Raw genomic sequence first — 25,499 nt, forward strand, 5'->3', positions numbered from 1 at the left:
CTGACTATTAAGGTACAAGGCAGATCCTTCTTGGGCCTGCTAGATACCGGGGCCGATCGATCAATTATAAGACAACAAGACTGGCCCTCCACCTGGCCGACGTGCAAGGCGGAGGACACCATTAGAGGAATAGGCCAGGTCTCAGCACCCATGCTGAGTGCCACTGCCCTCCACTGGGCAGATGAGGAAGGACATCAAGGTAGTTTTCAGCCTTATGTATTAGCCCTGCCCGTTTCCCTGTGGGGAAGAGACATTCTAACCCAGATGGACGTTACCTTGACCAGTGGCTGCTCTCCAACTTCTAAGCGCTTGTTAAAAGGAATGGGATATGTCCCCGGCAAAGGCTTAGGAGCCTCATTGCACGGGCGCGCAAGGCCTATACAAGCTGTCTCCAATTCTGACAGACGAGGCCTGGGTTTTTCCTAGGGGCCACTGAGGAGAGATTCCCACCCACACCTATAAAACTAAGGTGGAAAACTAAGACTCCAGTCTGGGTGCCTCAGTGGCCCTTATCACAGGAAAAACTCTCAGCATTACACACTCTAGTGTCAGATCAGCTAAAAAAGGGCCACATCATTCCCTCCACATCACCTTGGAACACCCCTATTTTTGTCATAAAGAAAAAATCAGGCAGATGGAGATTGTTACATGATTTAAGAGCCATTAATAATTGCATGGAGTCCTTAGGACCTGTTCAGATGGGGTTGCCCCTTCTCTCAGCTCTGCCAGAGCATTGGCCTATTTTCATCTTAGACATCAAAGACTGCTTCTTTTCTATCCCACTTCACCCTGAGGATACCCCAAAATTTGCTTTTACTGTGCCCTCTCTAAATCAAGAGGAGCCCTGTCACCGTTTTGAGTGGACAGTCCTGCCCCAGGGCATGACTAATAGCCCTACCATGTACCAACTGTATGTTGCTGCAAAACTGGCCGATACCCGGCAGCACTTCCCCCAAGTAAAAATCCTTCATTATATGGATGACATTTTGCTGACTCATAAAGACACAGATCTCCTTAAGACAGCTCTGTCACATTTAGTCCTTACACTTAGAAAAGCCAACCTAGAAGTAGCCCCTGAAAAAGTCCAGATAGCAGAGATTACCACCTTCCTGGGGGCAAAAATTACACCTACTCATGTATCCCCCCAAAAGGTGTCTCTTAGGCTAGACAACATACATACCCTCAATGACTTGCAAAAACTCATGGGAGATATCAATTGGATTCGCCCGTACCTGAAATTACCTAATGCCAAATTAGCGCCTTTATTTGACTTGCTAAAAGGGGATTCGAACATAACTTCGCCCCGGCACCTCACTCCCGAAGCGAGGCAAGCACTATATCAAGTAGAACAGGCACTCAGTAGCGCTGCTTTAAAAAGAATAAACCCCCATGAGCCCTTTGAGGCCTGCTTACTGCCAACAGAGCTACAGCCCACGGCGGTGCTGTGGCAACAGGGACCATTACTCTGGGTCCACCCCGGAGTTTCTCCTAAGAAGAGTTTAGAGCATTATCCTACGGCGATTGCAGAGTTTGCCTTAGAAGCCATAAAAAGGGCCGTACAACATTTTGGCCAACAACCTAAAAACCTCAGAGTACCTTACTCTTCCCAGCAACTTGAGACACTTACTGGATGTATAGATCAATGGGCCATTCTCCGGTGTACCTTTTTAGGAAGTATTGACAACCAATACCCAAAAGATCCCCTCTTGCAATTCGTTACCCGTCACCCAGTAATCTTTCCTAAGGTGACTTCATCTAAGCCACTAGCGAACGCTCTCACCGTGTACACAGACGGTTCCAGCTCCGGTTCAGGAGCATATTGCGTAGAAGGAGGTTCTCCTAAAACTGTGTTCTTCCAACCACAGAGACCTCAATGGGTAGAGCTGCAAGTTGTTATCACAGTCCTGAAAGAACTTACCGACCCCCTAAACATTGTATCCAATTCCCTTTATGTAGTGAACTCTGTAACAATTTTAGAAACGGTGGGAATTATAAACCACTCCTCCTCAGTCAGACCATTCTTTCTCAAACTTCAAGAGACAATATATGCCAGACGATGTCCTTTCTTCATAACCCATATTAGAGCCCACACAGGTCTGCCAGGCCCCATGGCACAGGGAAATCACGTAGTGGATGTGGCCACTCGACAGCCACATATCTTCCCTGCGCTGACACCGTATCAACAGGCCCAAGAGTTTCATACTAAATTTCATGTCAATGCAAGCACCTTAGCCAGACGGTTTCACATACCGCGTGCAGCTGCCAGAGATATAGTCAGAGCCTGCAATAATTGTGCAGAACAGAGGGTAGTCCCTTCAGTTGGAGTTAACCCCAAGGGCCTCATCCCGGGGGACATTTGGCAGATGGATGTCACTCATCATCCAGAGTATGGCAAAGCCAAATATCTACATGTGTCAATAGACACATGTTCTCAAATTATATTCGCATCTGCTGAAACAGGAGAGAAAGTCCACCAGGTTATTGCTCATTGCCTCGCCGCTTGGGCGGCTTGGGGCAAGCCAAAAATATTAAAGACAGATAACGGACCTGCTTACACCAGCAAAACCTTCCAAAAATTTTGTGAAAATATGGAAGTACAGCTGAAGCATGGCATCCCGTATAACCCCCAAGGGCAGGGAATCATTGAAAGAGCACATAGGTCCCTCAAAAACTTCCTTAAAAAACAGAAGGAGGGAATAAGCCATGGCCTGTCTCCAAAAGCTCAACTATCTGTGGCTTTATTTACATATAATTTTTTAAATGAAAATTCACTAGGAATGACACCTGCTCTTCAGCACACTACTCCGAGTCCTCCACATAGAGGTCTAGTCCGTTGGAAGGATGTCCTGTCAGGACAATGGCAAGGCCCTGACCCAGTGCTCAGCTGGGCCAGAGGCTCTGTTTGTGTTTTTCCCCAGGAACCAGGATGTCAACCTGTGTGGGTTCCGGAAAGACTGGTGAGAACCGTGACATCGCCCGAGGAGGCCACGGAGCTGTTGCCCAAAAAACCAACAAGCCTTCAACCTGAACCATCAGATCAGGCCTCCAACTCTGCTGATGACGGCGGCGACTGACGAGATGGCAACGAAAACGCCGGTCACCCTTCGACTGTTTAGAAGGGGGGACCAGTTTTAATACCCCCCGCTCTCCCAACAGGTGGAATCAGACCTTAAAGTGCTTGGGAAGATCAAGTTAACCCCCGTTGCCTTCGACCTTTCCAAACTGGGCGAGACTGTACAAAGTCTGTGGAACCGAGTCACCTCTTGGTTCTCTTGGCCCAATTTGACTACTTGGATTCTCGTAGCGGTGGGACTATTAGTGGGATTAGTCACTGTTAAATGCTTGTTAGAACGCTTGTTCCAGACACAGCAGCAATTGCGTGTTACTACCATGTTGGCTATGTCACTCGCCCCTGGTGCTCCTGACAACGACCGCCCTGCTGCCCAGTCCCCCATTTCACCGTATGACCCATCCCGGCCACTCAGGGCGGGACGCTCGAAAGCAAGACCCGCTGCAAGGCCCATGGCTGTGTCCCGGGTATAAAAGGCGGCACCAGCAGTCATAATTTTGGTCGTAGGCTGATCTCTTAGGCGAAGTCGCAGTCCTGGCCAGACTAGACTCCAGCCATTGCACAGAGACACCTAGCGACACTCTCGATTCTGGTTGCCGCTCTCCTGCCCCCCCTCATAACCCAGTTGCGAGGCGAAGCACTGCAGGGAGAGTCACGTGGTTTCCAGCTCACAGGCTCTCCGGTCTCTATATGAGGTGGCATTCTGGTTGGTGCCTAGCAAGCCTAGTCCAGACTCCCCAAAGCACCAAAACATGTAGTGGGCCTGAGTGGCCCACGGGAGCTCACTCATCAATGGAGACACTGGGTCAAAATGAATAAAAAAGGGGGAGATGTGGAGAGCCGCCTCCCGGGTCGGGCCTAGTGGACACGCCGCAGCCTGCTCTAGAGTTCCCCCCGCCCATCAAGTGAGCCAAGATGGCGCCCGCATCCTGCCTCCGCGTATGACGTACGCGCCCGTCAACCCTGTCTACCAATCACCCTTGTATACGTGGCGTTAGCCCATTGGGTTTGGATTTTGTATATAAGGGCGTTGCCCGGACGGGGAAAGGGAGACGACCCATAGGGAGCCGTACCTGACGGCCGCATAGAGGTTGTTCCCCCGCGGGGTATTCTGTCCCGCGCGGAATTTGTAACAGAGCTTGCAAGCTTAGCTCCAGTAAAGGTCTGTGCTCACAACTGCAGCGTGTCTCGAACCCGTGTCTGTCACTTGAGTCGGTTTGTCTGCGTCTGTCTCTCTCTCCCTCCTGTTCCCTCCGCCGGCCGGGGATCAGAAGCTGAGCGAGACGGCGCCGGACACCCAAGTGTTCAGCCCAGTGAATTACCACAAAGCAAACAGACCATGTAACTGCCCCCATGTCAGAAATAGAACATTACCTGCACCCCAAAATCCTTAATGCCCTCCCAACAGAGTCTGCAGGTGCCTCTGGGAGAAGCCCACCAAGCAGGCCTACTCTCTGGGGTTCTTTCTCCTGCCTCTTGAATGTCCTCTTGGTTATCTTGCCTCTTACATGAATAAAAATTTTAATATTTTTGTCCAGCTTTTCAAGCCCCAAATGACCAAGGCTGCCATTACCAGAAACCCAAAGTCCAGGCCACTGAGTCCCCACCACCACCTAGGAGGACGTTCCCACCTAAGCAGCCTCGCAGAAGGCAAAAGATAGAGTCTGGCACCAGTTTCAATGGTAGTGGCCAGATGTTGGGTGTGCCGGGTTGAATCTGTGGTGAATCCCAGAAAAGCCATCTCCTTTAATCCCCATTCAGTATTGCTGGGTGGGATCATTTTGATTGTTTCCATGGAGATGTAACCCATCCAATTGTGAGTGGTAACTTTTGATTAGATGATTTCCATGAAGGTGTGTCTCCACCCATTGAAGGTGGAGTTGCTTACTGGAATCCTTTAAAAGAAGAAACATTTTGGAGAGAGTCCCTTTTTTTAGAACCACAAGAAAGCCAGCAGACACTGCCATGTTCACCATGTGCCCTTCCAGCTGAGAGAGAAACATTGAACTTTATTGGCCTTCTTGAACCAATGTATCATTCCCTGGATGCCTTAAATTGGACATTTCTATAGACTTGTTTTAATTGGGACATTTTCTCCACCTTAGAACAGTAAACTAGCAACTTATTAAATCCCCCTTTTTAAAAGCCATTCTGTTTCTGGTATATTGCATTCCAGCAGCTAGCAAACTAGAACATTGGGGAAATGAAGCATCTGGAAGTCCCTGGCCTGAGAACAAGGTTTCTCAAAAGTGTGGTTCCTGGAAAATCACCTGGGGGCTTTGTGAAAAATATAGATTCCCAGGCCCCACCCAAGAACTATGAAGCCAAAATAGCCAGGGTGAGATTCAATATCTGCATTTTGAACAAGTGCTCCAGGATTCTCACACACACCAAGGTTTGAGAACCACTCTTCCAGAAGGAAAGCAACAAACATCTCACTTGTAGGTTCTAAACCTGGTGGGAAACGACCCTTGGACCTGTGACCCCAGGAAAATACAAGCAAATCACTCCTTGCTTCATCTGTGTAATGGCGATGAGAAATGACTTGTGGTGAAAAAGGGCTGCAGAAAGTCCTTGAAGACACTCTACACATGTGCATAAATTCTGCTTGCTAACGATGCAAGCATCTTCTAAGACAGAAACTTCCAGGTCTAGGGCTGAAGTTGAAGGTAGGGGAAATCAAGTAGAGCAAATGACAGCCTCCAGCCTGCACCAACCAGAATGCCTGGGCTCCAAGACATTGGGATATCAGGGCTTTGGGTAAGACGATTTGAACAAAGATTTTATTTTGTTTTTAATCCACTTTTTGACTGTATCTGTCAGGGTTCTCCCGAGAAACAGAACCAATGGGATATATATATATATTAAGAGATTCATTCAAATGAATTGACTCACAAGATTGTGGGGACTGGCAAGTCTGAATTCTGCAAGAAGGCTCACTGGAAACTCGGCAGGAGTTGATGTTGTAGTCTTGAAGCAGAAATTCTTCTTCAGGAAACCTCAGTTTTTGTTCTAAAGGCTTTCAACTGATGGGATGAGGCCCACCCACATTTGGGGGCTTCTCTTCTGCTTAAAGTCAACTGACTGTAGATTTTTTTTTTTTTTACATGGACAGGCATGAATCGAACCCGGGTCCTCTGGCATGGCAGGTGAGCATTTTTGCCTGCTGAGCCACCGTGGCCTACCCTGACTGTAGATTTTAATTCCATCTGTAAAATACCTCCATAGCAACATCTCAGCCGGTATTTGGCCAAACAGCTGGGGCACCAACGTCTGCCCAAGTTGACACACAAAGTTAACCACCATCGTGACTGACTTTGGGTTTCCTGAAATAAGTCCTTATGACTGCCAAGCTGATGAAGTTGTCTTGGCTTAGGCAAAATCACGGAGTGGCAAATGTTCCACAGGGATAAAGTTGGCTTTCTCATTCAGTGCAAATCCCCTCGCCACATTTCTGGTCTCAGATCATGTTCTGTTCTAGAAGTTCCTCTATTATGTCTATATTTAAGTTTCTATATCACCTTTTTCAGGAGGATTGGCATTTTAAGCCTAATCTTTCATTGCAAAATATAATTATATGAGGAAATTTTTTTTAGGGGGAGGATTCCATGTTGGGCTCCCAAAGACAATAATATTTAGCCCTTTTCCCAGGAATGAAACCATTTTCAGTCAGAAAATCCTTAATGGTAAAAAGGCTAAGTGATATGTCAATGACTTAAAATGAAATATAAGCAGATATCTTCTTCTGTAGCATTATCATTTATAGCCAATCCTGTGGACTGGCTCTCAAAAAGGGAATTGAACTCCCCTTTACCTCTTGCCTTCTTCATTTCCGAAAACAAAAACAAAAATTCTCAATTTCTTAGCCTCCCTTGAAGCTGAGACTGAGGGGATACTAAAGGCAGCATGTGATACAGACCTAGCCAATGAGATATAGATGGAAATTTCTAGATAGGGTGTTCCTTCCAAAATAAAAAGGTGATACCCCTCTAGAAAAAAAGTACTTTTCTTGTTCTCTCCAGTTCTCACTGCCTGGAATGAAATTGTGACAGAAATACAGCAGCCATCTTGTAACCATGAGGTGGAAAATATGGAAGGGAAATCCAATAAGCTAAGGGGGGTGTTGGGGATTGAATCATGCCCCCCATAAGACATGTTCAAGTCCTGTTCTCCAGTCCTGTGAGTGTGATGGGATCTTCAAGTCTTAACCCCTGTCTTGTGAGTGGAGGCTCATTTACAAATAGGATCTTTGAAGATCCAATTAATGAGGCTAAATTGAATTAGGGTGGAACTGTGTTTTAGTTTCCTAGGTGGCTAAAGCAAATACCATGAAATGGTTAGGCTTAAACAATGGAAATTTATTCCTCACAGTTTTGCAGCCAGGACAATGTCCAAGTCAAGGCATCATCAAGTCAATGCTTTCTTTCTAAAGTCTGTGGGATTCTAGGACTGGCTGCTGGTGATCCTTGGTTCCTGAGTCACATGGCAAGTCACATCACAGCATCTCCTGGTCTCTTCCTTCTCTTCTGGGTTCTGTTTTAGCTTCTTGCTTCCCATGGCTTTCTCTCTGCTTGTCTGAATTTCATTCCACTTATAAAGGACTCCTGTAACAGGATTAAAACTCGTCCTGTGGTTCAGTGGTAGAATGCTCACCTTTCATGCAGCAGATCCAGGTTCGATTCCCAGACCATGCATTCAAACAAACAACCAAAAAAACCCATCCTGATTGGGATGGGACGTATCTTAACTGAAGTAGCCTTCTCAAAATGTCCTGCTTATAATGGGTTCACACCCACAGGAATGAATTAAACTTAAGAACATGTTTTTTCTGGGGTATATACAGCTTCAAACCATCACAGTCTGAATCCACTATGAGTGGAGTCCTTATAAGCAAAGCAAGTTTGAACATGGAAACAGAATCCAGAGGAAGAAAGAGAATGAGACAGATGGCCATGTGACAGAGGCAGAGACTGAGCCAGCACCAGAACCTTATGATGTCAGAGAGCGCATGTCCTGCAAGCACCTTGACTTTGGACTCCAAAACGGTGAGCCTTGTTGTTTAAGCCAACTAGTCTGTGGTATTTTTATAGCAGCCCTGGCAAAGAAAGACAGATGGGGAAAGAAAGAAAAAAAAAACAGGAAGTGACTTAGCCCCTGAGACATCTCAGAGCAGGCCGCTTAATTTCTGTCCCATGCCCCACCCACCCACCACCAAGACTTCTTTGGTGAGAAAAACACACCTTGTCTGCCTTTAAGCAGATCTTGAGAGGGCTTTTGTTATTTGCAGGCACATGAGCACCTGACCAATAAACAGTAGTTTAAATGCTCCATCTTGGTGTGTCTCACTTTTTCTCTAGGCAGTAAAATGACAAATCTCAAAGGAGATGATGACCTTAGGCATCCCCTTCCACAAGCAGATCCCCTACAGCCTGATGGAGGGTATACATACTCCAAGGGCCTGACACTTCTAAACTAGAAAAGCTTGGAGGTGCCATGACTCAGAGCTGAGTCACTACCGCTGGCATTGTTAAGTACTCACTGTGTGTCAGGCACTGTTTTAAGTGCTGTCCGGGCATTAACTCATATAATCCTTACAACACGCCTATGAGGTAAGTACTTTTATTAATCCCAGTTTAGGGCTGAGGGAACCAAAGCACAGAGAGTTTAAGCAACTAGTCTGAAGTCACACAGCCAGCAAATGGTGGAATGAGGATCCAGGCAGCCTGGCTCCAGATCTTGTAGCCTTAACCATTATACTTTCTGTCAACCAAAATCAAGTAATTTTTTTCAACAAACCAGGAAACTCTCAAAATCAGTATGTTCCTGGAGTTCCAGGCCCCATGTTCTGTCCACTGGTGGTATTCTCCCTCCAGTCAGGAGCCAGCCTGACTCGGACCTCAGGGATCTCTGCCTCCAATCAGAGAGTGGTGTTAGCTCGTATCTTAGTTTGCCAGAGCTGCTATGACTCTCAAATACCACACAATAGGTTGGTTTAACAGTAAGCACGTACTGTCTTACAGTTCCGGAGGCTAGAAGGCATGTTTCCTCCAGGGGTCAGCAGTGTCCTGGGACTGCCTGGCTAGCAATCCTCGGTTTCCTTGGTTTCCGCATCAAATATCAATGCCCTCTCCTTTCTCATGCTCCTCCAGTTTCCTCTGACTTCCTGCCTCTGGCTCCTCCCCATGGCTTTCTCTTTCTAAGGCTCTGGAAATCTGGATTAAGGCCCACCCTCATTCAGTTGGCCATACCTTAACTAAAAATAACATCTTCAAGAGGCTCTGCTTACAGTGGGTCCACACCCACAGGAACCCAGATTAACATGTTTAAATTGGGGTAACTCAACCTGCTACACCTTGTTGGAAGCAGGACAAATGATCTCTGCCAGGCTCCACAGTCTACGCTTACCCAAGTTTCCTGCCAAAGTCCTATCTTCAAGTCTTGAAATGCATCTTGTACAAACTGGCTTACCTCATTTTTGTTTTGTTTTGTTTTGAGGAGGGAGAGGAAGAAATGCTTACTTTTTATTTCTGGCATGCTTTGGATTTTTTGTTTTTGTTTTTTAAATTATTTTTCCATACTCTCTTCTATTACCTGAAGGTCAGAAATCTATGTGTTTACTTATTTCTTCTCTGTACCCTACTAGAGTTTTATTTTTGGGTTTCAAGGCTGTAAGCCCTTTAAATTGAACTGTTCTATCACAAAGATAAATAATATTGCAGTTGTTTGAAACTGAATGCACCCTAGGAAAGTATGTTCTTAAATCTAATCTATTTCTATGGGTGTGAATCCATCGTAAGTAGGATCATTTCAAGTTTTTTTTTTTTTTTTTTGGCATGGGCAGGCACCCGGATTGAACCCAGGTCTGCAGCATGGCAGGCGAGAATTCTATGCATGAGCCACTGTCATGCTGCTCAAAAGTAGGATTTTTTGATGAGGTTACTTCAGTTAAGTATGACCCAACCTCATTCAAGATGAGTCCTAACCCTATTACTGGAGCCCTTTATGGACAAATGACTGGAGAGAAAGAAAGAGCGAGAGTGTGAGAGCAAGAGAAAGAGAGAGAGAGAGAGAGAGAGAGAGAGAGAGAGAGAGAATGCCATGGAAGCAAAATATCTGAATCAATGAAACCAAGAGAAAAAGAGGTCAGTTGACACAGTCACGTGCCTTGCCATTGTTAGCAGCTGGTCTTTGGAAAGAAAGCACTGCCTTGATGATGCCTTCATTTGCATATTTTCTCAGCCTCAAAACTATAAGCTAAAAAATTCCTATAGTTCAAGCCACACCATTTCATGGTATTTGCTTTAAGCAGCCTAGAAAACTAAAATGAGTTTCAATTGCCTGCTTACTACTTTATGAATCTTTAAGCAGTTCTTATAATGTCTAATTGTATACCTTCAGTTACCAGTGTAATTGTAATATCTTATCTTACCATTCGCACCCAGTTAAGGGAATAAAAGCAAGTTTTACTAAGTTAACAAAAGATGAAAATTTGGTTTTGCTGCACTCTGAAATCTTCAGCTGGAGATTGAGAGCAGTCAAATTATTTTAGTCAGCTGTGCTTTCCTTCTTGCTTTTTGAAGGGAAATAAATATGCCTGGTTAGTTAGACCCATTGTTTTGTAAAATCCCATCTATTTTCTGCAACTATTGTTGATGTGAAGCATGAATACAGCGTGCTGCCTGCCGGGCTGAAAATATACCCAGAGAGCCAGCTCCCTTCTTCATTTATGATCTGTTATCCTACATTGTTCCTGCAGAGTTTCTGATTGCATTCCTATTAATCGTTTTAATTTCCCTGTCATTATGCTATCTCGTTCCCATTCAGTGTTGGCTCCCTGTGTTGAGTGACTTATGGTTGATGCAGCTTCCTTTAAATTGGTATGGCTTAAGACAATACAGCCACCCGGCATCTCTCCTGCCTCTAAAGAGAACACAGAAATGGCCTCTTTGCCACATCCAGTGGTATACTCCATCTACAAAGAGTCCATTACTCTGTCACTCATCACATGGATATTTATGGAACACCCACTGACTTCCAGGCTATGCCAGGTGCTGGGGTAATAGGAGTGAGTGAGCACTGTGGTAGATTGAATTGTGTACCTCAGTTTGGGCATATTCTTGGCCTTGATTTGCATACTTGTGGGTGTGCACACATTGTAAATAGGGTTTCTTGAAGATGTTACTTCAGTTAGGGTGTGGTCCACCTGTATCAGGTTGGGTTCTAATCTGAATTATGGAGCCTTTTATAGGAGAATGAAAGTCAGACATAGAAAGAGAAAGCCATGGGAAGAAGCTGAAAGTCAATGGATCTCAGAGGAGAAAAGGAAAGACAAAGCTATGGGCATTGTCATGTGATGGAAAAGCCAAGGACCAAGGATTGCTGGCAGCTGGCCCCAGAACACAGTCTTCAGGGGGAAAGTATTGCACAGCTGACACCCTAATTTTTTGAACTTCTCATAGCCTCAAAACAATGAGAGAGTAAATTCCTGTTGTTTAAGTCAACCCATTGTATTGTATTTGTTTTAGCAGCTAAGAAACTAAGACAAGCTCATAGCCTCATGAGCAAATAGTCACAAGAGAAGCCTGGGAGTCCATCATTCAATGACCACTTCTTGTTTCTGCACCAGTTAGGATGCTTTCAGCTACAAGCAACAGAAACCCACACTCATTGCATCCAACAATAGAGAAATCTATCAGCTCCTATAGCAAGAAGTCCAATAGATACAGCTTTTCAGAGCTCATTATTACAGAAATTTTAGAGTGCCCCCCAAGGACTCAAGTTATTTTTACTTTTCTGCCCCACACATTGGCATGCTGGCTTTTTCTTGGGAGCTGTTACCCCACTGGGGTCATAAACAGTTGTAGTGGATTCAAGTCACATGTCCAGACCCAACTATTTCACAGGAGGAAGAGAGGAGCTGTCTCTTCCTTGTATCTCTTATTATGAGTGAAGAAATTTTCCCTTGAAACACCCCTCCCCTGCTACCAGACTATCCCTGGGTTATCCTGGCCAAATTGGTATCATGTGTTTTATGTTTAAATGAATCCTATTGGCAAGGTACAGGGCATCCCAGTGATTGACTCAGACCAGTCAGGACCTTGGGGTGGCAACTGGGCCAGGCCTCCCTAAAGCATACAGCAGCATGGAGGAGGTGAAAAAGGGGCGGGGTGGGGAAGTCATGTATATTGTGTCACCTACCAAAAGTCCACTATTATTACCAATTTTTTTCAAACTCGGGTAAGGATTCAAGTTCTAAATGAAAAAAAAATTCCTAAATGGGTGTGGACTTTATTATATTTATTTTACTGTTCTTCTTAGAGTTCATCAATAGCTGCAAAATTAAAATCAATCTATAAATTAAGTGCAAAGTTCCAAAACCAATAAAAATTAATTTAAAGCCATGGATAAAAGTTATGGCATGGCTTTACTGAAACTAGCAGCCATTCCCAACATGAACAAGTGGCTACAACACCTGCTATAGCAGTGTGTCACTGTATAGTCCAGTTCTCTTCCTCTGTTCCTTTATTCATATCACTGAAGAGCTTTGTTCATCCTGGAAACTGTGATGCCACTTAGCTTGCACTTGGCATGAATTAAGTCATCGACTCTTTTCCCATTAGCCAGTGAAAAAGAATTTAGTGTTACTTGGTGCCCACAGACTACACTTTGAGAAACACTGTTTTATAGCATTGATATCTAACATCCTACTTGTGATCAGAAATTATGGGAATGGAAATTTTATTGATGAAGATATTGAAGGGTGAAAAGAAGAAGGAAAAAAATTTTTAAAGGAGAAAAGTGGGATAATTATGTACTGTAATTATATAATAAATGGCAACTGTAATGTAATGGTTTTTTTCACCATATCCCTCTAAATATGCCATATTTCCTCAGTTTACACCATGTGTGTAAATTATTGTTTTCCGGGTAGAGAAATTATGTGGAAAAGGCTGGGAAACACTGAGATAGAGAATCTTTTGCTCATGTTCCTCAGGAGAGAAGCCATCAATAGCTACACTATTCATAAGAGCAAAAAAATAAGAAACCACTCAAAAGTTAAATGGTTAAGTAAATTGTGACATATTCATATAATGGAATAATATAAGTGAAAATTAATGTACCACAGCTACATCCAAAAATATAGGTGAATTTTAGAAATAATGTTGAATGAAAAAAGTGAGATAATGATATACAGTATGATCCCATATTTTCTAAAACTCAAAAACAGTCGCCCCTCTTAGAGTCTTGGCACTGGAATTTCCCTCCACCTGGTACATTCTTTTCCCAGAGTTCTGCACAGATAACTCACTCACCTCCTTCAGGTCTTCACTAAAATAACGCCACTTATTCTATTTAAAATTGCAGTCCTCCTTACACACACATTTCTACTCTGCCTTTTCTATTTTCCATTGCACTCATAGTACTGTCATCTTCTAACATGATCTACTTTATTTTGTCATTGTCATTTATGGTTTAATGACAATCTCTGCCAACTAGAAATGTGAATTCCATGAAAGTGAGGATCTTTGTTTATTCAGATATATCTTAAGGGCCTGGAGCCATATATGACGCATGTACCTACATAATCGGTACACAAAAATTGTTGCCAAATTCCTGCCTGCCACTTTCAGCTCACTATCTTAGGACTACTGGTTTATTATGACAGTGAATGGTTATTATACAAGGTCTTTTTAAGAGCAGCTGACCCTTCAGCATGATGGGCCACGGAAATTTCTCCACCCATTTTTCTCTCACCTGAAGCATATAATGAGTAAAGCAGATAAATATATGATGAGACCATAGAGTATTTCACATGTGGTTTGGCCTGATGCTCATGCATGAATGTTCATTATTTCGTGCACTTTGTGATGAAGCCCCTTCTCAACAAGAAAACTATAGGTAAAACTGCTAAACTAATGGAAAGTATCATTACTATCTCTGTGGAGTAGTAGTAGTTAGGTTCAGGTGTCAACGTGGCCAGATGATGGTACCCTGTTGTTCTGTTGCTGTGGATTTAAAGCATCAGCATGTGAAATTCATCATGGTGGATTATATCTGCAGTTGACTGAGGGGAGTGCCTTCCACAATGAGTGATGTTTAATTTAATTAGCTGGAGGCCTAAAGGAGAGAGGTCAGAAGAGAATTCAGGAGCTCAGACCCAGACATTTGGAGATACAGAAAAGACAGGCCCCTGGAAAAGCAGTTGGAACCCAGTAGCCAAGAGAGAAGGCCAGCAAATGTCACCATGTATCTTCCACATGACAGAGAAATTCAGATGAAAACTAGCTGCCTTTTCTCTAAGGAACTGTGAATTTGTTACTAAATAAATTCCTTTATTAAAGACAGTTCATCTCTGGTATATTGCATTCCAGCAGCCTTAGCAAACTAAAACAATCTCTAAGGCTACCACATGCCAAAGCTGTTTGACAACTGACAAACAACAATTAGAATAATAGAAATGAACCAAAACACATTTCTCAGTTTAAATATAATTGTTCATAATGATAGTCAACAAGTACTATGCATTAGTGAACTCTGAAGAACAGTAGGAAACCAGCTTGTTGTTTTGAAAACTGGTAAGTAAGGAGAATCAAGCATTTATTCTGCCTTTCCTGGATGAACTGTACCTTAGAAACCTGCCTTAGTTTGCTAGAGCTACTATAACAAATACCATTATCTGATTGGTTTAAATCACAGGAATTTATTGTTTCACAGTTTGGGAAGTTGGAAGTCCAACATCAAGATATGAGCAGAACTGAAGAAAGAAATAAATAAATGGGAACTCCTCAAAATTAAACACTTTTGTGCATCAAAGAACTTCATCAAGAAAGTAAAAAGACAGCCTACACAATGGGAGACAATATTTGGAAACAACATATCAGATAAAGGTCTAGTATCCAGAATTTATAAAGAGATTGTTCAATTCAACAACAAAAAGACAGCCAATCCAGTTACAAAATGGGCAAAAGACTTGAACAGACACTTCTCAGAAGAGGAAATACAAATCGCCAAAAGAAGAGATGCTCAACTTCCCTGGCCATTAGAGAAATGCAAATCAAAACCACAATGAGATATCATTTCACACCCACCAGAATGGCCATTATCAGTAAAACAGAAAATGACAAGTGCTGGAGACGATGTAGAGAAAGAGGCATAAGTGTGCCTCTGTTGGTGGGAATGTCAAATGGTACAACCGCTGTGGAAGGCAGTTTGGCGGTTCCTCAAAAAGCTGAATACAGAATTGCCGTATGACCTGGCAATACCATTGCTAGGTATCTACTCAAAGGACATAAGAGCAAAAACACAAACAAACATTTGCACACCAATGTTTATAGCAGCATTATTTACAATTGCAAAGAGATGGAAACAGCCAAAATATCCATCAACAGACAAGTATCTAAACAAACTGGTGTATTCGTATGATGGAGTATAATGCAGCTGTAAAACAAAATAAAGTTATGAAGTATGTAACAACATGGATGGACCTTGAGGACATTATGCTGAGTGAGATTAGCCAAAAACAAAAGGACAAATACTGTATGGTCTCACTGATATGAACTGACATTAGTGAATAAATTTGGAATATTTTGTTGGTAACAGAGACCATCAGGAGATAGAAAAAGGGTAAGATATTGGGTAATTGGAGCTGAAGGGATACAGATTGTGCAACAGGACTGAATATAAAAACTCAAAAATGGATAGCACAATACTACCTAACTGTAATACAATTATGTTAAAACACTGAATGAAGCTGCATGTGAGAATGATAGAGGGAGGAGGGTTAGGAGCATAAATGAAATCAGAAAGAAAGATAGATGATAAAGATTGAGATGGTATAATCTAGGAATGCCTACAGTGTATAATAATAATGACTTAATGCACAAATTTTAAAAATGTTTTTGCATGAGGAAGAACAAAGGAATGTCATTACTGCAGGGTGAAAATAGATGGTAATTAATATTTTAAAATCTCACTTATGTGTGAGACTAAAGCAAAAAAATGTTTATTTGGTACAAAATTTATATTTTGACTAGTGCATTTCCTAATATAACTTATGTAGATAGCTTGTTTAAACACCATAAGTACATGGAACATTGGGTAGGACATGAGATTTTGTTGGTTTGTCCAGAGTGATGCCCCGATAAATCCCAGAGTGATTTGATCAGTGAGTGGAAAAGTATTTGCAAAGTCCCCTTTGGGGAATGGTGAGAAAGTGGAGAAATTCAACTTCCCCAAGTTGAATTCTTGATATTCTCACAAACAGTGTGGACAACCAAAGCTATAGACTGAGCCCTCAATCTTGGGGTTCGTTCATATGAAACTTAACCCCACAAAGGATAGGTCAAGTCTACTTAAAATTTAGTCCTAAGAGTCACCCTCAAGGGAGCCTCTTTTGTTGCTTAGATGTGGCCTCTCTCTCCAGCCAACACAACAAGCAGTCTCACCACCCTCCCCCTGTCTACGTGGGACATGACTCCCAGGGGTGTGGACCTTCCTGGCAATGTGGGACAGAAATCCTAGAATGAGCTGAGACTCAGCATCAAGGGATTGAGAAAACCTTCTCAACCAAAAGGGGGAAGAGTGAAATGAGACAAAGTGTCAATGGCTGAAAGATTCCAAACAGAGTTGAGAGGTTATCCTGGAGGTTATTCTTATGCATTAACTAGATATCACCTTGTTACTAAAGATGTAATGGAGAGGCTGGAGGGAACTACCTGAAAATATGGAGCTGTGTTCCAGTAGCCATGTTTCTTGAGGATGATTGGCTAATGATATAGCTTTCACAATGTGACTGTGTGATTGTGAAAACCTTGTATCTGATGTTCCTTTTGTCTACCTTGTCAACAGATGAGTAGAACATATGGAATAAAAATAAATAATAGGGGGAACAAATGTTAAAATAAATTTAGTTTGAAATGTAGTGATCAATGAAAGCAAAGGGTAAGGGGTATGGTATGTATAATCTTTTTTTTTCTGTTTTCATTTTATTTCTTTTTCTGTTGTTTTTTATTTATTTTTCTGAATTGATGCAGATGTTCTAAGAAATGATGAATATGCAACTAAGTGATGAAATTGTGAATTATTGATTATATATGTTAATGTTTTAGTTCGTTTGTTAAATTTTTTAAATTAATAAATAAATTAAAGAAAAAAGATATCAGCAGAACCAGGCTCTCTTCCAAAGTCTGTAACATTCTGGTGGTGGCTTGTCAGCAAATTTGTAACTCAATGTCTGCCTCTGTCACATGGCTGCCTGCCACCATTGATCTCCTCTTTTGGCTTCTCCTCTTCTTACTCAACCATTGTATCTCTATCTACATGTCCTCTCTTTATAAGGACTCCAGCCATATGGGTTTAATGCCCACCCTGATCCATTTTGCCCTCATCTTAATAGGATCTTAGAAGAACCCATTTATAAATGAGTCCACACCCACAGGACCAGGTTAGGACTTGAACTTGTCTTGTGGGAGATATGATTCAATCTACAACAGTAACAAATTAGTTGATGGGAGAAAGTTTTTCTTTATGAAAGTATTCCAGCAAACAAAATGAAGGCAAAAAATGATTTTGAAAGTTAGAAAGTCACCAATTTGAAACCACTAACCCAATAGTCTAGGCAGTGGTCATCAGTGGCTCTGCTCACATTGCGAAAGAAACCTCCAGGTAGTCTGTGTTCCTCAGTTGAAGTACCCAACTTCATCAGAAAAGCATTCTTGACCAAAAAGTTGAACCCAAGACCTAATCACCAGAAATGTAAAGGACAGAGACACATGTTAAAAGATAACATATGAATGCAATTAGCAAAATCCACGTTCTGCAGGATCAGCAGCTTAGTTTCTTCAACAAGTATATTCTAAAGGAAAGGAGAAATTTGTTAAAAGGGGGAAACAATAAATTAAAATAGATGAAGTATACCAATGCATTGCAGTTATTTGACCTTCTTTGGATCCTGATTCAAAGAAATTGTAAAAAAAATAATAATAATAATGAAACAATCAGCAAAATTTGAAAAATGAAGGCATATGTGATACTATTAAATAATTATTGCTGATCATTTGGGTGTTTTTTACTTAAAAACAGTAATACTCAAAAAAAGTCAGACTTTTTTAAGAGTCTTACTATTTGTGACAGTCATACTGAAAGATTTACATACGAAATGATGTGATATCTGGGATTTACTTTAAAATAATACAGAAGGAGGGTATAAAGAAAAAAAAGATGGTGACTTTGTGGATAATTGTCAAAGCTGGGTAATGGATACATGAGTATTTACTATAGTATACTATTTCTCTGCTTGGAATTCATGAAAATTTTATGTAAATTTTCCATAGTAAAGTTTACCTATTAAAGATGTTTATCCTTAGGATAAACCATACATGTTCCAGTCTGTAAATGTTTTGTTTAGTGTAGATCAGTGCTAGCGGGGTTGGTGAGGAATGATAAACATGTCTGGGCTCTGCTTCCCATCCTGGGTTAGCAGTGCACTCGCTCCTAGGAGGGTGGACTTGGCAAGTGTCCACAAAATAAGCAGATTTCAGTTCAACACTCTGTTAAGCGTGAAACATGTGTAAGAAGTGATTTTTGGTCACAGGTAGCTTACAGTCCACTGTTCAGACAAGAAACAACTCCACGGAAATGTGTGCTCTTAAGTGGTGCTATTTACCAGAAGGCATCAAGTAAAGGTTTCACATATTGCCAAGGGGCACCACCTGTGTCATTCAGGATGTGACACGTCCCCTTCTTACCATAACCAGCTTGCAAGGAACTGTCCTGACCGAAGACACCGTCTTTCCTCTCAAATTCCCTTTGCATCTAACTCATTCTTTTTTTTTTTTTTTTTTTTTTTTTTTAAAGGAAAGACAGAGAGAAGGAAGGAAGAAAGGGAAACATCTTTAAACATTTTCTTGTTGTTTTATTGTATTTTGTTTTTCCGTTTTTTGTTACATGGGCTGGGGCCGGGAATCGAACCGAGGTCCTCCGGCATAGCAGGCAAGCACTTTGCCCGCTGAGCCACCGCGGCCCGCCCCTGCATCTAACTCATTCTTTTAGGTGTTTTCATTCAGTTGACTTTCATTGCAGATGGACTAAGATGACTTCAGCCAGAATGTCAGAATGAACATTGTATTCTCATGGTCTGTACCAACAGGTCTATGCTAGTTTGAAACTGTTATGCACCCCAGAAAAGCCTATGTTATTTTAAACCAATCTTGTAGGTGCAGATCCGTTGTTGGGTGTGACATTTTGATTAGGTTGTTTCCATGGAAGTGTGACCATGCCCATTCAAGATGAGTCTAAATCCTTTCCTGGAGACTTTTATGAGAGCCAGAAATATTTAGAAAAGGAAAATGCCCCAGGAGAAGCCAGAAGGACCCACAGGAGCTGAGAAATCCATTTTCAAACCAACCCAGGAGAGAAGAGTCAGCAGATATCACCATGTGCCTTTCCTTATGACAGAGAAACCCCAGATGGGATCGACCACTTGTGAGTGAAAAGAGAATATGAAGTATCCTCTTGTGGATGCCTTAATCTGGACAATTTCATGGCCTGAGAACTGTAAATTTGTAACCTAATAAATCCCCTTTGTAAAAGCCAGTCCATTTCTGATGTGTTGCATTCCAGCAGCTTTAGCAAACTGAAACAAGGTCCTTATCCTTTTCCTCTCTGTTTCTCTAGGATCAGCACCAAAATGAAAGTGACCACAGGCTTCTCTCAGGAAGTGCTTGGTAAATGAGCATGGGAGTGCAGGAGACCCTCCCTTAAACCACCACACCAGGTAGTCTGGAAATGGCACCTCTGCTTTGCCACATGCCCTTGAGAAAACAGGGTGCCCCACAGCAAATGATTGATTCTTTCAAGTCCTGCATCCATTTCCCTGGTTTTATTGGAGGAGATGATATAAAGAGAAGCTGAAGTTGCAGTTATAGGAGGAAAGCAGGCACTGTTGAACAGTTCTCAAAAGCAAAAGTAAGCAAGAACTCTATGTGTGTAAATGCTTCCCCTCTTTTCAAGCATTGCCTGTGCTTCCAGACATTGGGTGATATGTGCTTGGATAGGGGTCAGCGTGTTGGGCACTGCTGCCTTTGAGATTAATTCTGCATTGGGTCTTAGGGGTCTCTGGTAGGATCAAATTTGGAGGACTTGCTAGCCACTTTCATTGGTTCTCTTTCTTAGGACACCCCTTCCAAAGACTCGGGGTTCTTCTAACTGCTTTCAAGTGAACATGTTTCCAGAGACAGCTCCTTCTCAGTTCACTAGATGCTGTGGCCACTCCACTGTGTCCTGAATCTGGGCACAGAGGAAAGAGTTTGGAAAACACTCATCATTACCAGAATAAAGCAAATGCACAGAGGGAAAACCAGAGCCAAGACAACTATCCCTGGGTGGAACAGTTGTGCTGTCACTCCTTTCTCCCATCAGGTAAATGAAGACACTTCCTCCTTTGCCAAAGTCACAGCCTCATCTCACCTGCAACCCCTAGAAATGGGGTGGATGATAGCAGGCAAAGGGGAGTCTCAGATGCAGCTTGAGTCTGTGGTTGGGGTAACAGGGCAGGTCCCATCTCAACCAGGGGTGGCACCCAAAGAAATCTTGAGCCCAGGAGCTGCTATGGGTTATATCATGCTTTATTCCATAGATTTTCAGGTTTGGTGAACAAGGACCCACTTTACCCTTTCCTCATTCACACACTTTGAGGAATTATCATTCCTTAAGTCTGTGCTGGGTAATATTCGCTCATGGCTCATTCATTTCCAAAGTAGACGTAAGGCTGCATTGGCATTGTGGGAAGGTCTCTGCTTCTTTCAGTTCTTGGTTTTCAAGTCTTTTAATATAAGAAGGCATTTATGGCACAGGTGGCTCTTGCATCTCCACCTACAGAAATTAGCTCCTGGCCCAGATGGGATGGAACTCCAGGGTTTTGCATAGCTAAAATACTCTTTACTTCCATCTTTCAGCAGGAAAACAAAGACCTGTCTCTGTTTTTGGCAATCCAACTAGAGCAGAGCCTTGCTCCTCTCCCACCATTTCTATCCCCACCCCCCACCCAGAAGAGGCTGATGGCTCTGGATCCACTGTATCTTGTAGAAGAGAAGGAACTGCCCCAATCTGTCACATCAGCCTAAAGAAGCAAAAACCCATTTGGAGATGTTGTTGCTGAAAACTGTTTATACCCTTTCAATAATTTAAATAATCTCTTAACTAGGTCATATAATGCCTTAATTTTCACTCCCACCCCCTACCAACGTCTTCAAATCTTACTGCTTCTATCGCTCATTGGACACTTGGCACAATATCGCTCAATTTTGTTCTGGATATGTTCAGATTGCAACACTAGATCCTCAAGGGATGATGGGGTAGTAGGGCTGGTGGGGACAGCACAAGGGTGATCATGCAACTTCTGCAAGCAGAATTTCACTGAGCAGAGAGAATTCTTTGTTGGCAGGACCACTGGGGTTACCATTTTGTTGTGGGCAAATCCAAGAGGATGACAGTGAGACCATGGGAACAAAATTGTTCTGCTTAAGAAATTTCCTTAGAATTACTGATTGTACATGTAGAATGGAATGATTTCTAATTGTTTTGTTAATTCTTTTTTTAATTAATAAAAAAAAACTATAAAAAAAGAAATTTCCTTAGGAAGCCCAAGACTAAAACCAAGATGGGGATGGATAAATGAAAGTAGAGAGAGCTCAAGGGATGGCATGAGAGGACAAACAGGTCTCCAGGTCTCCACTTGAACCAAGAGTAGGTAAGCTCCGTTTTGGGAAAAGGATTGAAGAACAAAAAGCCAGAAGGGACATCTCAAAACATTCCCTCCTGCCCGGAAACATGGTGAAGGATGCTGGTTTTCCCAGCATTGGAAAATTGGGGGTTTGAGGCACTTTATCTCATTAAAAAGGTAGAATGGCCCCAGCAGCTGGAAGACAGAGGCCTGGGTCACACCCTCACTCAGTGGCCCAGGACTTAAGTTAGCAAAATCAGTCCTGAATTCATTCTGGTTTCTATGAGAATGCAGGCTTTTCATTGGGCCTGGAGTCTGGAGCGTGTCCCATCAACATTCAATGAACCCTACGGCTGATGAATAAGATCTTTTTCGCTGGATACCATAAATACACATTCTAAAGATTCTATCCCAGTCCTGCGGAAATACTGGTGTCAGAATTAGCAACACTGCGCTCATTGTATGACAGGGAGCCCTCTAATACCCTCCCCAATGGATTTTATTAAGCACACCTTACAAAGGGTTCCCTCTCTGCTAAGGGTTCGGGAACTCTGCCATGGTCTGCTATTTGTCTTTCTTTTCCATATAGCTACTTCTTAAAGAAACCAAAATAATCATCTGTAATTTCTTTGTTTTGAAAATACTATAGTCATATAACACAAAACTTGGAAAAAGAGGGAGAGAAGAACCAGCAGTACTTCCATGCTGGCACATTTTTAAATTGTTTTGCTGCTTTTCATTATTTACTTGAGAACAAATTATGAAACCTTTTGAACATACAGAAAATAACATAACAGACACTTATATGCCCACCACTAAAATAAAAGAGATGCCAGCATTTTACTCTATAACTGCAGGTAGCACTCTCTTTTTTAAATAAAATATTACAGATATAGAAAGAGCCCCCATCTGGGGCTCACATCCAGCCATACACACACCAATGCCCCTCCACTCTATACCACTACATACTCACCCACATACACACACACAACTCCCCATACCCACTCACCCAGATACCCCTACATACCCACCCACGTGCATCCACACACCCACACCCTCTCACCTCCACACACCTACACACCCACATATACCCATACTCATACCCCACACACGCTTTTACCCCGTGACACCCACACCTACCCCCTCCACACACACACCCATACCCAAAATCCAGTGATCCAAATTAAAGCCCACCCTCATTCAACTGGGCTACACGTTAGCTAAATAACATTGTCCAGTGGCCCTATTTACAATGGGTTCATACACACAGGAATGCAGAGCCAGACCAAGAACTTGTTCAAATGGGGTACTTAATTGGATCCACCAAACACAACCTGTAATATTCTCTCCCCTTTATTAGTTCAAATCTGTCCATCTTTTAAGACTTATTAAGGCCTCAGGGTCTTCTCCAGTGTCACCTTTCTACTATCTGACTGGAGTTATAGGGGTCTCAAGGTTACCCATTCATAAGCACAAAAGATGGGGACTAAAGTTTACTGAACTTCTTATATACCAGGCTGTGTGTGTTCTCTCTTCAATCTCCACTGTAAATTGGAGAAATAAGTATTATATCACTATACCATTCCCATACATCCTGGATTCATATTCTAAGATCTCTGAAATGCAAAACAACTCAACAACTGCTGTCACCTCTTTAATTCTATCTAAGAGGAATCACATTTGCTTCTGCCAGAACCTGAGGGCACTACCGATGGGAGATGGCTTCAAGTTACGTTCTATGCTTCACAATAGGAATTCAGTCCGTTAACTCATTAAAAAATTACTCTGTGGTTCAAATTAGCTTCCTGAGATGTAGGAAAAGACTGTGTGAAGGTGCAGCAATAAGTGCTACAACAGCCTTTGCATGGGTTCTGGGGTCTCTACTTTCCACTGCTCAGAATCTCTTGGCTACTCCCTGAGGGGATGTGGGCAGGACCAGTGGTGCCAGGAAGCACTTTGGGGAGCCCACCCAGCCTGCAGGGGCACAGCTGTGATGTGGCCTGGCCGGGGAGTTCTCAGTGTCCAGTCTCCCTTACCTCTGGCCATAAGGAAGAGTTTCCAGCTGATAGGGAGGTTTGCTGAGTCTGACAGCTTTGTGGCACAAATCTTTCTGAATTGGCTGGATCACCTTCTCTCTTGGTTGGCATGTGAACCAGGTAGCTTGGGACAATCTTAGGGATTCAGTGAAAGATTCCATAGATTCTTTCTCCTACTTACAAAGCAGCCTGTGTGAAAAGAAGGCATAAACCCAAAGATCTGATGATTTATACTGGGGTTAGCCCGGGGGGAGGGGGAGGTGAGCCAGGGATCCAGCAGCTGCTGAAAGTGGGGCTGTGTTTGCCTCGCTAGGGGAACTTGTATACATCTTTGTTTGCTGGACAAGGAAGAGAAAGCGCCTTGCTTCAGTGAACCCCACACTGACTGAGGCTTGGGGAGAAAACTGAGATTCTTTTTCCTGTTTCCAGGAGAAGAAAAAAAAATCCATCAAGCCAATGCTTCACGGTCAGACTTTCACACTTGCTGGATAATATGTAGGATGGTGCTTTATAACCAGTACTGGGACTGGTTCCTGAGCTACTCGGAGCCACTTATTAAGCACCACTGCTTTAGTGGGCACAAAGAGTCCCCTAAATAAAGACCCAACTGCCACCCCATCCATAGGCTTCTGGAAATTACTGCCAGCCACACTAGCATTTTTCTTTTTAATGTCTTGGGAAGCCGAGGAAAAGGTATGAAATTGCTCATTACCAGCACCTATTACATTCAACTGTAATAGGAAGATGTTGCTTTGCTCTATCTAGGGCAAAATGTGGTCGTCTCATAAGCCGGCTCAGCCTGCTAGGAGCTCCTGGGCACAAATCCAGGGTGGGGAAGATATCTCTACCTGCCTGCGATGCCATCTTTTGCCTGGAACCTGTGGCTTTTTTTAGGCAACTGCATCCCAGAAAGACCAGGGGAAAACTTAGGGAAAGCAGTGTTGTAAGTGAGTTGTGGATGGCTTGAGGGGGAGGGGGGAGCGCATTTATTGACTTTTCTCATTTATAATGAGTGAGGGTCCAACTGATTTCTCCGGGGACTGCCGCTGCCTTTGGAGAAAGAGGCTTCTTGCTTAACAGCTAAGCAACTAGAGAAGAACCAACTCTTTCTTCTTTTCACAAACAGCATGTTGTCTCTAGGAAATACAAAGCCTGGCTCTTAGCCAAGGGTCCTAGAAACCTGAGCCCCACAATACTGTATGGTTCTACAGATGTGCAAAATAGTAAGTGCCCAAGTTGCCTCTTCTTACAGGAAAAACGATCCTACCTTCAGCTTGTCCTCCCACTGCTACAGGTGGCCAACAATTTTAAAGGTCAGCATCTCGGTCATTTTTGCAGAAACAACAGCTGTTGGGAATATTCATCTTTAGCCCACATGAATGTAACGGGTCTCCTGGAGATGATGGGAACTGTTTCCTCCTCCTGAGTGAGTTTAGGGGGAGAGTAGGAGATACAGAATCAGGCCCTGGTTCTGGTCCCACTGCAAACAAGCAGGGTGATTTCTCTGAGCTGTGGTTTCCACATCTGTGAAATGGGGATTTTAAGCATACTTCCTTCAGTGTGGCCAGTAAATAAAAACATATGAAATAAAATATGGCAGAACACTTGTAAATTCCAGGAGCAAAATATCTTTGTATTACTGAACTATTGTACACGATGTTCACAGCTGCAT

At 42.8% G+C, this 25,499-nt stretch overlaps 1 pseudogene; it reads left to right on the forward strand.

Annotated features, from left to right (window-relative positions):
- The first annotated feature begins 899 nt into the window (after positions 1-899).
- Positions 900-25,499, forward strand: part of LOC143668757 (unconventional prefoldin RPB5 interactor 1 pseudogene) — a 62,500-nt pseudogene continuing 37,900 nt past the window's right edge.

This window comes from Tamandua tetradactyla, chromosome 25, assembly GCF_023851605.1.
Source record: "Tamandua tetradactyla isolate mTamTet1 chromosome 25, mTamTet1.pri, whole genome shotgun sequence".
NCBI lineage: Eukaryota > Metazoa > Chordata > Mammalia > Pilosa > Myrmecophagidae > Tamandua > Tamandua tetradactyla.